At 36.3% G+C, this 13989-nt stretch overlaps 1 protein-coding gene across 1 annotated transcript in view; it reads left to right on the top strand.

The window, feature by feature from the left end:
• Positions 1 to 391: 391 nt before the first annotated feature.
• The window catches only part of LOC148949364 (uncharacterized), a 141496-nt gene continuing 127898 nt past the window's right edge, over positions 392 to 13989 (top strand). The window contains exon 1 of the mRNA XM_089092687.1: positions 392 to 508. The gene's annotated coding sequence lies outside the window, so the exon portion shown is untranslated. The remainder of the gene's footprint in view (positions 509 to 13989) is intronic.

Raw genomic sequence — 13989 nt, 5'->3', positions numbered from 1 at the left:
TATTATTTATTTTATTGCGTGACAAGGTTTTGTGTTCTATAATTTTCTTAAAAAAAGCAATTAAATTCCCTAATTTTTGTAGTAACATTTTTTAAGGTAATATCTTTTAACAGATTATTTTAGTATTAATGGATTTTGTATACTTGGAATCATCAAAATGAGCATATTCTATAATTTTGTTTTTGCTTTTTTAGAGTTTCCATATCTATAGAAAATGTCCCTCTATTTACCGTTAATATTACCATGAATGATTCAAAAACAATTTTATCAGGTTCATGAATTTGTCATCCAGCCGTAAGCTGGCAGTGGGTCATACAAAACTGGATTGATGTTTTCTGGACTGTAATAATGTGTTCCTTTGAGAAAAGGAAGTAAACCTTAGTCTGACAGTAAACTTCGACTCTTATTCTATAGACGAAGCTACTGCTAGTGAACTTTGAAGTATACTTTACTCCTAGTGTACCTTCTAAATAATATTTAAGGCATTAAGCTGTTTTGAATTGACAAGGTAAGGTGTTCTACTCCTCCGATGACTATGTTTAATTCGTTCAATAAATTACGTCGCGTAGATTTTACAAGGAAATAGCAAGAATATTAAGCCAAAGACATAATGCATAGAGACTGCAACACAACTACGAACTACAAGACAGCTACAAAATAGATTTTAAGTAATTGTGAGAACTAAAAATTCCATTGAATAGGTTTAATCATTGACGAGAAATGTTCTAAATCAGCATGAAGTAAAAATAAACTTATTTTGCCTCAACTGTTAAATAAGATAGCATATTTATCAATGCACAAGCTAATAAGTTCAGCTTTTTGCGCTAGCCAATTTATCAGAAAAAACATTAGCCAACAATTTTCTGACTAAGATTCACAAACCTATGTAAGCAGGTTTTCCCTACCTCTTTAAATAATGATGAATGAAAAGTTGATAGCACAAAGACAACTGGAAATAAAAATAAATGTTGCTAAAATTCAAATAAACAACTGCTAGGTTATTTTTCTTGTGCAATTAAAATAAAGTTTCAAAGTTTTCTTGCTCTGTGTCGAAAATTATTGCAAAGCAATTAGGGAGGTTAATTTTACTTTCAGTGACTGACAAGTGGCTTTTATTTTTGTATAAGGATAATGACATAAATAAAAAAAGCAGCCATTGTTTTCCTGCCTCCAAGGACGTGGATTGGGTACAAAATTTGCTCAGAGCAGTAAACCAAAGTCAAACAAAATCCTAGCTTACAAAATCATACTTTAAAAAAGGCTCAACTCGAAACGATTCGGTTCTCAAAATCGAGTAAAAATAAGTAACTTTTAACGCAAGCCTTCTAAGATTTAATCTTAAGATACAAAAATTTTAATCTTTTCAGAAAATTTGGTAGAATATGCGTATAATATAATGTCTATAAGACAAATTATTTTAAGACGATTCATGTTACCCATTAAAAACGAAGGTACTTTCACCACACCCAAGATCTTGTATTACGAACATGAGACAGTAGCCGGTTTTCATAGTCTCTATACCAGACAATATTAGCTTCGGCTTGGTGGGAAACTACATTGTAGCTATATTTTAATCATACATTGAAGTACTTCATATAAATAGAAAAAACAATATTACCATTTAAAATTGCTAAAAACTAAGTTCCTATGAGTAAATGTCACTCCAAAGAAGTTTCCTGGCGGGGTTGATGATGACCTGCCTTGCCTTTTCCTCCTCTGTCCTGGTAAAATGGGAATGTAACATTTTTGTCTCATAGACAAACATTTTAATTAATTCCTACTCCCCCTACCTCTTTCAACATTTATCTGAAGCTTCATGAAGAGTAAGCAGTTTTTCCATTAAAATGTACGTTTTTAGGAATACACCCCACCTAAACAATGACTCATCCCCTCCTCATTATATCTGATGCAAAATTATAGATCACCAAACGTAGCCTAATTTCAATACAAATAAAGGGAATCAACTTGGTTGAATCCAGTACTGCCAGCGTGTGGTATTACTTTCTTTTGCAACTGGGAAGCCTAAAATATATTCTTTGATACTTTTAAATTAATTAGCTTCTCAGAATTTTAAATTGATTGCAAGGTCGTCCTCTTTGGGGTAAAGTCGTAGTTTGGTGCCTTAAAATGGCAGAAAACAAGACTTTCCCCTTGCCCAATCTGTAAGGTCACTTAAAAAAAAGAGCTTAGAATTTATGTTTGAATGAGCTTCCTCCCAACTATCTTGGACCTTCGATTTGATACAATCACTCCTAAAAAAAAAAAAAAACCCAAATAAACATGCATTGGCGATGTTTCGTCTGAAAAAAAAAAAAAGAAAAACAGATTCCACATTTTGAAGATTGGAGCTTGAAACCTCTACGGTAGGGTCCTTTGATATGATATATCGAATAAAATATTTTCAATAAGATCGCTTGCTTTTTCGGGGGTCTTTCCCCGTCTTTCAAAAATCAGGCAAATTTTCTCAGATTTTTAGTTTTGGGTGCGCAAAAGTAAACTGAGATAATTTTCTATATTTAGAATCAGCATAAAAACCCCAATACTGCCGGTGTTGCCATTGTCATGAGAATTCCATTTTTAGTTTTAGTGAATATTGGCCAAGTCACTTTTTACTTCCAGTTCTTATCACAAACTATTTGATAACATTCTCTTGTGACGAACTTTTTTTTTAACCTGTTCATTTTATTTAGTTGAATAGGACACTAAAAAGAAAGAGGGTCAATTTGACAGCTGGATAGCTAAGTTTAAATTTTGTTTTTCTTTCCCTATTCTTTTTTTAATATCTGAATATAAAAGAGATTTATGTTCGAGGGGGAATATTGTCCTGCTATGGTACATTTTACATGACCGTTATAAAATCAAAACGTGGTATCTATGGAGGCAGGATGATTTTTGAGTGTCTCTACTCCTTCTGTAAACTATTCTAAGGCGTAGGATTTTACATAAAGACAAGTCTACATCTATTATAATCTACCAAAGCAATAAATCTTTGTGTAATTTTGGTTTAAGTTGATTTTCTTTTAAAATTAAATGCATAATAATTAAATATATTGCTTATTATAAAAAATTGATCCCTTTGCTAGGAATCCTTGTCGTTTAAAATCTACTGTATTTTGTTTCATTTTGCATGCAATTTCAATGCTCTTTTTATTTGAGAGGTTTTTCCCACGAAAAAATATCCTGAATTATATTCCGTTTCACCCAACCACTGCTACTAGTTTGGTGTCTGGCTCCCCTGGAAAATTTTCTGCCGGCACCCTTGCAAGTGCTCCCAACTTTATTTAGATATTTGTAAAATAAATAAAAAGTTTGTAATTACTCCTCTGAACATAACTTGTAACAGATTTTTTGATAGTTTTTCAGGTATTCCTGTGCAAAATTGTTGTTTATTTGTAGTACTTCAAATAATGTCGAATTCTATTGTTGTGAACGAGAAATAAACGCAGTAGTAGCTATTTGCAATTAAAACTTGTGATAAACTTAAATGAATACAGGGACTTCGACCATTAGTCTAAAATCACCATTAAATATTTTGTCTAGTATTAAACTTTCACAGCTGACGTCTATTTCGGAATGGCAAGTGAAAAAGACTCCACCAGAACCAAGGTTGATGCAACATGACACTGCATTTGTGATGCATCATGGCTCCCAAACCAGATCACGTCTATGGATTTTCCAGTGATACGGTATAAGTAGAGAAATTCTAAGTATAGAAATATAGTAACTGGGCTGTTCAAAATTCAGCAAGTATAGTCAGTACTGGATGGTTTGAAAAGCACAGCTTGTGCATTCTCTAGATAATGTATCAGATCAATATGTTTCTTCACATGATTTAACTACTCTTTATACAAATTTACCAGATAAATAAATTTGGGAAATTTGATAATACTTGGCAAGAAATGTCACCAGTGGTTCAGATCTAGTTAAAAGAAAATTGTGCATAAAAACCTAGCTGGAGGAATAATATGAAAGGAACCATTAGAGTTTTAAGTTAAAAAATCAGACAGGATTAGATGTTATAGTCAATACCGTGTTAAGGTGGAACAGCAACTAAGAAGAAGTCAACTGGTAGCCTTCAATATTAAGAATTGCACCAAACTCAGCTCTTGCCGCTGGATTTATCCAATTCTGTTGTATTTTGAGTTCTATAAAAGGCAATAGAAGCGGTTTTTTTCTTGCGGAAATGATAAATGGCATCTTGACTTCTTGGTATTTTATATTGCTTGTAAACGACTTTTTCAGCTGGAAACTGAAATTTATACAATAAATCATCTTCAAATAAAAAGAGATTCAGAATGAAACACATTTACGACACGAAACTTAAATTATCCTTCTTAGGGCAAAATGAGAGCCAAACTTCCTATCAGATATAAACTTTCGATTCAAATCATTATTGTTATAGGTCGAAGCAGATGTTGCCAGGCAACTTAATTTTTCAATAATGGTACGAGCTGGTGCTGGTATTGAAAAAGAAATATAATCAAGGAGCATTAATGCAAATCGGAAGGTAAAAAGCTCTGCTTTCTAAAAGTATTTTTTGAACGCAGGGGGAATTCCGATGAAATGTTCAATAATCTCTAAAAGACGCTCTATTGAATCTTCGTTGTAAAAACGCTCTAAAATGACCTGAATCCAAGGGTCTGAAAATTACTGATAATCTAATAATTACTACCTTTCAGAAAATTTTTGTATGTTTACACACACACACACACACACACACACACACACACACACACACACACACACACACACACACACACACACACACACACACACACACACACACACACACACACACACACACACACACACACACACACACACACACACACACACACACACACACACACACACACACACACACACACACACACACACACACACACACACACACACACACACACACACACACACACACACACACACACACACACACACACACACACACACACACACACACACACACACACACACACACACACACACACACACACACACACACACACACACACACACACACACACACACACACACACACACACACACACACACACACACACACACACACACACACACACACACACACACACACACACACACACACACACACACACACACACACACACACACACACACACACACACACACACACACACACACACACACACACACACACACACACACACACACACACACACACACACACACACACACACACACACACACACACACACACACACACACACACACACACACACACACACACACACACACACACACACACACACACACACACACACACACACACACACACACACACACACACACACACACACACACACACACACACACACACACACACACACACACACACACACACACACACACACACACACACACACACACACACACACACACACACACACACACACACACACACACACACACACACACACACACACACACACACACACACACACACACACACACACACACACACACACACACACACACACACACACACACACACACACACACACACACACACACACACACACACACACACACACACACACACACACACACACACACACACACACACACACACACACACACACACACACACACACACACACACACACACACACACACACACACACACACACACACACACACACACACACACACACACACACACACACACACACACACACACACACACACACACACACACACACACACACACACACACACACACACACACACACACACACACACACACACACACACACACACACACACACACACACACACACACACACACACACACACACACACACACACACACACACACACACACACACACACACACACACACACACACACACACACACACACACACACACACACACACACACACACACACACACACACACACACACACACACACACACACACACACACACACACACACACACACACACACACACACACACACACACACACACACACACACACACACACACACACACACACACACACACACACACACACACACACACACACACACACACACACACACACACACACACACACACACACACACACACACACACACACACACACACACACACACACACACATATACACATATACACACACACACACACATGCACACGCACACACTCGCACACACACACACACCCACGCACACGCACGCTCACCCACACCCCCGCACCCCACCACCCCCACACACTCACACACCCCCACAGCCCCCCAGCGCCCCCCAGACACACACACCCAGAACGAAACCCACTTACACACAGACACACACGCACACACACACACCCACACACACATTTAGGCAGTGTGTGGCCTGCTGATATCCATGCTATTTATTGATATAAGTCAGCGAACCCACAAAAAAATCAATTGAATAAAAAACCACAAGTAATATTTCAATTAATCATGTTTGATAAAAGTTTAGTACAACAAATTAAATCTTACAGAGTCAAAATCCAATCAAAATTGCGAGTAAATGAATAGCGCGATACCCGGGGCTATTAGAATAGAGCTTGGCTCAGTTGTGAGATTCTTCAATTGTGCGAATCTGGCCAAAAAAAGGCAAGTCTATACGATATTCACCTTTGCCCACCTGAAAGCCTTTTTACGCCATTCTACTGTCATTTGCAGCTGCTCATTGCTGCCAATTTTAGTACAAGCCAAGCACCAGCACTTATATTTATGATTGTTTAATGTGTCTTTATTGTTTATAATGTGTTACGTAGTGTTTTTAAATTCACCAAGTAGCATTTATGTTAAATAGTTACTTTTCTTGACTACCGCTTGAGTCAGTGGCGGAACCAGGGGGGCGAGGGGGGCGCCCCACTAACACAGTCTAAAGTAGTGTAATTTACTTAATTGACGCTAATGTGCGTTAATTAAACTTGCTCCTAACGCAAGTTTATCGGATCAACTTATTTTGCCTCCCCCCTAAAAAATCCTGGATCCGCCCCTGGCTTGAATAGCACCTACTTCATTAGCAAACCCTCCTACCCCTCCCCCATAAAAATACTGTAGCTACGCGCCTGCGTAGTCCATACAAAATGTGTGATAAACATAGACAAGGATTCTAACCTTCATTTACCTACGCTGATTCATTTGATGCTGGACAGAAAATACGTACAATATTATATAGCTGTGTGGAAGCTATTTTGAAGGAGACAGGTGGGTCTTTTTATACGTGAGGGGGAGTGCTCTTGAAGCCCCTAAAAATCTATTCTTATCCCCGAATTTTCTATCTCTCAGTGAGGCTGCAAATCCTATAGTACCCCCCCCCCCCTAGTCCCCCTTTATTCCCAAGAATAATTTTGGACTAAACCTATAATATTGAGTGCTGCTTTGTAATATCTTCCGTCTTATTACCAAAGAGTTTTCTCAAAACCTCCGTATTGCTATAGTTAATGCGATTGATAAGATTCTTGATAGAAGATCTTGGTTACTAAATATATTAGGACGAACATTTAATCTAGAGCTAGAATTTTCGAGGCTTGCTAGTCTCAGTACATCCGGAAATCGGATATTTTCCCTGTGATCTCTCTCAAAAGGGTCCATACGGGCGAGTAGTAATCTATAGCTGATTTGAAACTTACATGGAAACTTACACCTGCGGAATAAATATACAGTGTGGTTTGACGATTACATTGCAAAAAGCGACCAATCCTTTTATATTATATACCTATAAAGTGAACAAACACGTTTTGAGAGTATAATTGAGATTATACAACGCAAGCAGACTGGTTTTTGAGGCACTTTCATCATAACATTTTTTTTTTGAATATACAGTGCAGTTTGACGTGTACATTGCAAAAAGCGACCAAAAATTTTATATTATATACCTATAAAGTGATCAAACAGGTCTGGAAACTATAATTGAGATTGTATAACGCAAGCAGACTGGTTTTTGAGACACTTTCATCATAACGTTTTTTGTTCGTTTTTGTTAACCAAAAACTAGAAATTGTCAAATCGCGTATTTAGGAATGATTTTGTAGGAAAAGCTGTCTATCACCCATGCATTATCCACGGTTCCCTTTCTTTGAAGTATGTACTATCAGACTGGTTTCTGAGTTTTTGGACAATTGCCTTTAGTCAAGACTAGTTTGTTAGGAATGTGTCGCTAGATAGCATTTGTGAATTGGATCGTATGAAGGTGGAGAGAAAAAAGGGTATAGCATTTGCAAATTGGACTATACGAACGATATTAATTGAATAATAGGGAAAAAACAAGAGCTAGATAGCATTTGCGAATTGGATCGTATGAAGGTGGAGAAAAATGGGTGAAACTGATTATTGGACAATTGCCTTTAGTCAAGACTAGTTTGTTAGGAATGTTTCTCTGCTAAAGCTAACTCTAATTGCAAAAAAAGGGTATAGCATTTGCAAATTGGACTATACGAACGATATTAATTGAATAATAGGGAAAAAACAAGAGCTAGATAGCATTTGCGAATTGGATCGTATGAAGGAGAACAAAAAGGGTTAAACTGATTATTGGACAATTGCATTTAGTCAAGACTAGTTTTTTAGGAATTTGTCGCTGCTAAGTCTAACTCTAATTGCAAAAGAAAGGGTATAGCATTTGCAATTTGGTGATTATCAGTTAGGGTAATTCCTCGAGGCTGTTAACTCATAACTTATTTATTTTAAATTTTGAACAATATCAAGCTCCACATTCTGATTCTGACATACAAAGCAACAGTGCCTTTACAGACTGGCTTAGACACAGGTTTCTAAGCCAAAACTTTTGATTGTCACATTAAGTATTCAAAAGTGGTTTCTGAGGCAACACCCATTTTTTGGAGAATTGCCTTAACTTGAGAGTAGTTTCTTAGGAATGTCTCGCTGCTAATTATAAAATCGGATGCTACACTCAGAATTGTTTGATTGACATATGCTGTTAAAAGCTAACTCTGTTTGCAAAAAGGGATAAGCGATTCGCGAATTGGACTGTACGAACGATCTTATTTGAATAATAGGGAAAAACAGAGCTAGATAACATTTGCGAATTGGATCATATGAAGGTGTTGAAAAAGGGTTAAACTGACTAGCAGTTAAGGTAAACCCGAAGGGCTTGTTAACTCAGACAATTTGCTATAAATTTGGGAAAACATCAATCTATGAATATGGCTAACGATGGTAGAATGACATTGTGAGTTGACCTAGCTTTACCTCTCCGATGTGTTCTGTATAATACACAAGTGGTGTTTGAACAGTGTTGTCAATTTAAAATAGGGTCTAACGCTATAGTTGATACGTTAAAGTTGATAAATTGATATTAAGAGAGATGTAAATGGGGAGAAAAGAATTTTAATAATGAAATTCAGAACAATCCATAGAAATCCTTGCAAATCAAGTAGTAAGGTGTATGTGAGTACGAACCGTCAAGGATCATAAGCACCAACGACCCTAACCACCAGAGACTTCAACCCCCATAGGTCCCCTATCCCCAAACTCCAAGGGGGCCACCTCCCCTCCGACTTTTTGCCCCCCTTTTTTTATAGTTTTGTTTTTGGAGTTTTTTTTAAACTTTTTTTTATTATTTTTTTAACATATATTTTTTCAACTTTTTGTACATCTCATAGAATGATATGTAAAATACTTAAAACATAAGAAATCTCAGTTAATATTTTCCAAATTCTAAATGAGAATGATATAGAAATGTTAGTCGCAATTTTTACTGTTAGAAAAATATTGTTTGTAGTAGCACTTTTTCTTTATTGGACTAAATTTTTTTTGGACTTCGAAATTATTTAATTTTTTTTCACGTATCTTAAAATGACATGAAATATGCTTATGGGCATAACAATTGTACTCTATGCTCCTCAGAGACACGATGCGGCTTTCCCAATGCTACTCTATGTCCCGTTATCGACACTACCTAGTTTACTGGATGCATTAAATCAGTATTTTTTACACAGTCGAATAACAACCACAACTCATATTTCTAAAAAGTGACTATGAAGCATTTTAAGAAAGTTTGTTCACATGATATAGTTATTTTAGCATTGAATGCCGACAAGGAGACGTATTTAAACTACAAAATAATTACAAGTGGTAGCACTATCGGAAATCTTATGATGGTGGATATGCGAGATTGAGATCTCCGGAGATGATTGCACTCAAAGAGAATGCCAACATGAAAATATTAGTTGATGAAGAAGGGCTTCTTCTTGCTAGTGCTTGTGGTAACATGTTACCCAGTGTTAAACCATATCGTCAGCTTTCGGGTATTTGCATTCAAATGAAAGCAAAAACGAAAAGAAAGGCCTACTCTTCTACTAACATCATAAACCATTTCTTGTCTACATGGCGGATCTGTTACCTGTTTAAACATAGTGTGATAATAGACAGTGAAGTTGCCCGAAAAATAAAAAGGGTATTTGCAGAAAATATCACTAAGGAATATAAAGATAAATCGATAAAAATCAAAGTACCAGCAAACGTTACTACCATTGATCAAACAGTCAATAAATCAAATAATACCAAAGACGAAAAGTATATTGAGCCTGTCGATGACACACCAGTAAAAAATGTGTATGACTCAAAATGGAATAATGATTTTTCTACTGATTACGAACTAAGAGAAGACAACAGCTATAGTATCAAGAGAAAACATGGTGAACCATTTTATTGAACAGATTCAAAATGTCCAAAGTTGTTCATTGATATTAATAATGTATAGTAATAATATATTTTTTGTATTAATATTCTACATGACATTATCATTCAAAATATGTTATGCATTACATTGTTGTGTTCATTATTTTTAGAGTAAGGCAGCAAATCAAACGTTTAGAATGTCTATTAAAACATCGGAGATCTAAGAAAAGGAATTTGCATACATCATATGTCGGAGAGATAGCTTAACATAGAGAAAATCTAAGTATAAGAATGAATAAATTCTCTATCAACATCTATTGACAGATACTTGGGAATGCTTTGACGGAATCTAAGTATTAGAGTGAATAAATTCTTTATCAATGTCTTTTGACTGATACGTTTGATAACACTGACATAATTTAAGTATCAAATTGAACAAATTCTTTATTAAAATTCTTTATCGATATCATTTGTCGGTTACGTCAGACAGCATTGACAAAATCTATCTATTAGAATGAATAAATTTTTTATCATCAGCCGTTGTCGGATTTGTCATTATGAAAAAACTGTAAGTAAGTAACAAACTCTTTCTTGAATTCACCTCTTGCATACACAATACAGAAATTATAAAAAAAATAACTGTAATTTCCAGACTTCATTTGCACGCAATAGATTCCGAGGGTTCTATGACTCCTCCCCGCAATGAATTCTAAGGGTTTTATGGCTCCTCTCCACAATGAATTCAGATGGCTTTAGGACTCATCCCCATAGCCATAACTCCATTCAACCTTGAGCAAAGGTATAAAAGCTTGATAAAGTACTTCTCTATGTAACAACTACATTAAAAGTTTCAAATATGATAGGACTGTATGACACAGAATTGATCGGTTTAAAAAAAATCATCTTTTGGTGTTATATTTGAATATGTATTTTTATTATTGTCTATGGAACTCGAAGAAATTGACTGTTATCATTGGATAGTGAAATATAATATGTTTGAGTATGATAAGAGCTTGTGGAGTACTACATTACGTTATATAAACAGACTGGAATTCTACGATTGAGTGATTACGCCACTTAATAATAGTGGTCAGGAACGGAGAAATGTTCAGGAGGAAGTCAGTGAAATTTTCACCTTTTTCGGGGTTGAAGCACTCTATGTAAAGGGTATTGTATCTACAGATAAAGTTTTAATTCAAAAGTGTGACCCTAGGATTCCACTTTTTAATCTAGAAGAATTTAAGTGTCCTAAATTTGGAGAGGCTGTCACCGTCCTAAAGACGAGGTTAGGTTCTTCGCGCAGCGGATACCTAAGGACATACATGATCGCGATAAATGGTAAACTTTAGACAGGGTAAACTTTAAGTACTATTTTGTATGTAAATATGTATTTTTTCTCAAAAAATCTATTATTGTGTTTAAGCAATAAATATCTTTAAGCTTAACCCGTCTTTATTCTTTAGAATAATTCTATTCATTTCAATAAATTTGAAGAAATTGTAAGTAACAATTTCTTTCTTGAACTCACCACTTGGATACACAATGCAGAAATTCCATTCAATAAATTATGAAGAAATTGTACGTAACAATTTCTTTCTTGAACTCACCACTTGGATACACAATGCAGAAATTCCATTCAAGAAATTATGACAAAATTGTAAGGAAGTAGCAAATTCTTTCTTGAATCCCACAGGCACACAAAAACACATAAATATATGGATTCAGGCATACCAACCGACAGAGACAGGCATTGAGATAGGCAAACACCCGCCCAGACACATAAGCAGAGGAAGTTAGGGAGACAAAAACACTTATAAATATATTGATTAAGGACTACTAGAAGAAAAAGACAGGCATTGAGACAGTAGAACATTCGCCCCATAACATAAAAAATAGAAGTAGAATATATAAAAATATTTATAAATGAAAGGATTCTGACCCAAGAATCAACGCAAAAAGGCAGTGAAATAGGCAAACACGTGCCCAGACACATAAGCAGAGGAAGTGAGGGAGACAAAAACACATATAAATATATGGATTCAGGCATACAAACCGACAGAGACAGGTACTGAGACAAGCAAACACCCACCCTGACACATAAGCAGAGGAAGTTAGAGAGAGAAAAAACACATATAAATGTAAGGATTCTGACATACAAAGCAACAATCACAGGCATTGAGATAGGCAAACATCCACCCAGACATATAGGCAAGGAGAGTGAGAGAGACAAAAAAACATAGAAATATATGGATTCAGGCATACAAACCGACAGAGACAGGCACTGAGAAAATCAAACACCCGCCCAGAGACATAAGCATAGGAAGTGAGAGAGACAAAAACACATATAAATGTAAGGATTCTGACATAAAAAACAACAATCACAGGCATTAAGATAGACAAACATCCACCCAAACACATAGGCAATGAGAGCGAGAGTGACAAAAACACATATAAATATATAGATTCAGACATACAAAGGAACAATCACAGGCATTGAGATAGGAAAACAGCCACCCAGACGCATAAGCAGAGGAAGTGCGAGAGACAAAAACACATATAAATATATGGATTCTGACATACAAATCGACAAAACAGTCACTGATATAGGCAAACACCCGCCCAGACACCTAGGCAAGGAGAGGGAGAGAGACAAAAACCTGTAAATATATTGATTCTGGCATACAAACCGACAGAGACAGGCATTGAGATAGGCAAACACCCACCCAGACACATAAGCAGAGGAAGTGAGGGAGACAAAAAACACAAATAAATACAAGGATTCTGGCATACAAAACAACAGAGACAGGCATTGAGATAGCCAAACACCCGCCAAGACACATAAGAAGAGGAAGTGAGGGAGACAAAAACACATATAAATGTAAGGATTCTGACCTACAAACTGACAAAGACAGGCATTGAGATAGGCAAACATCCGCCCAGACACATAGGCAAGGAGACTGAGAGAGACAAAAACAGGTATAAATGTAAGGATTCAAGCATACAAACCGACAGAGACAGGCACTGAGATAAGCAAACACCCGCCCAGACACATAAGCAGAGGAAGTGAAAGAGACAAAAACACACATAAATATATAGATTCTGACATACAAATCGACAAAGACAGTCACTGAGATAAGCAAACATTTGCCCGGACACATAGGCAAGGAGAGTGAAAGAGACAAAAACACATGCAAATATATAGATTCTGACATACAAATCAACAAAGACAGGAATTGAGATAAGCAAACACCCACCCAGAAAAATAAGCAGAGGAAGTGAGTGAGACAAAAACACATATAAATATATGGATTCAGGCATACAAACCGA

Source organism: Artemia sp. Qi Xiang Cuo, chromosome 8 (genome assembly GCF_049724085.1).
Source record: "Artemia sp. Qi Xiang Cuo chromosome 8, ASM4972408v1, whole genome shotgun sequence".
Classification (NCBI taxonomy): domain Eukaryota; kingdom Metazoa; phylum Arthropoda; class Branchiopoda; order Anostraca; family Artemiidae; genus Artemia; species Artemia sp. Qi Xiang Cuo.
Note: the sequence above shows the minus strand (reverse complement) of the source record. Positions and strands in the feature narration are given on the sequence as shown.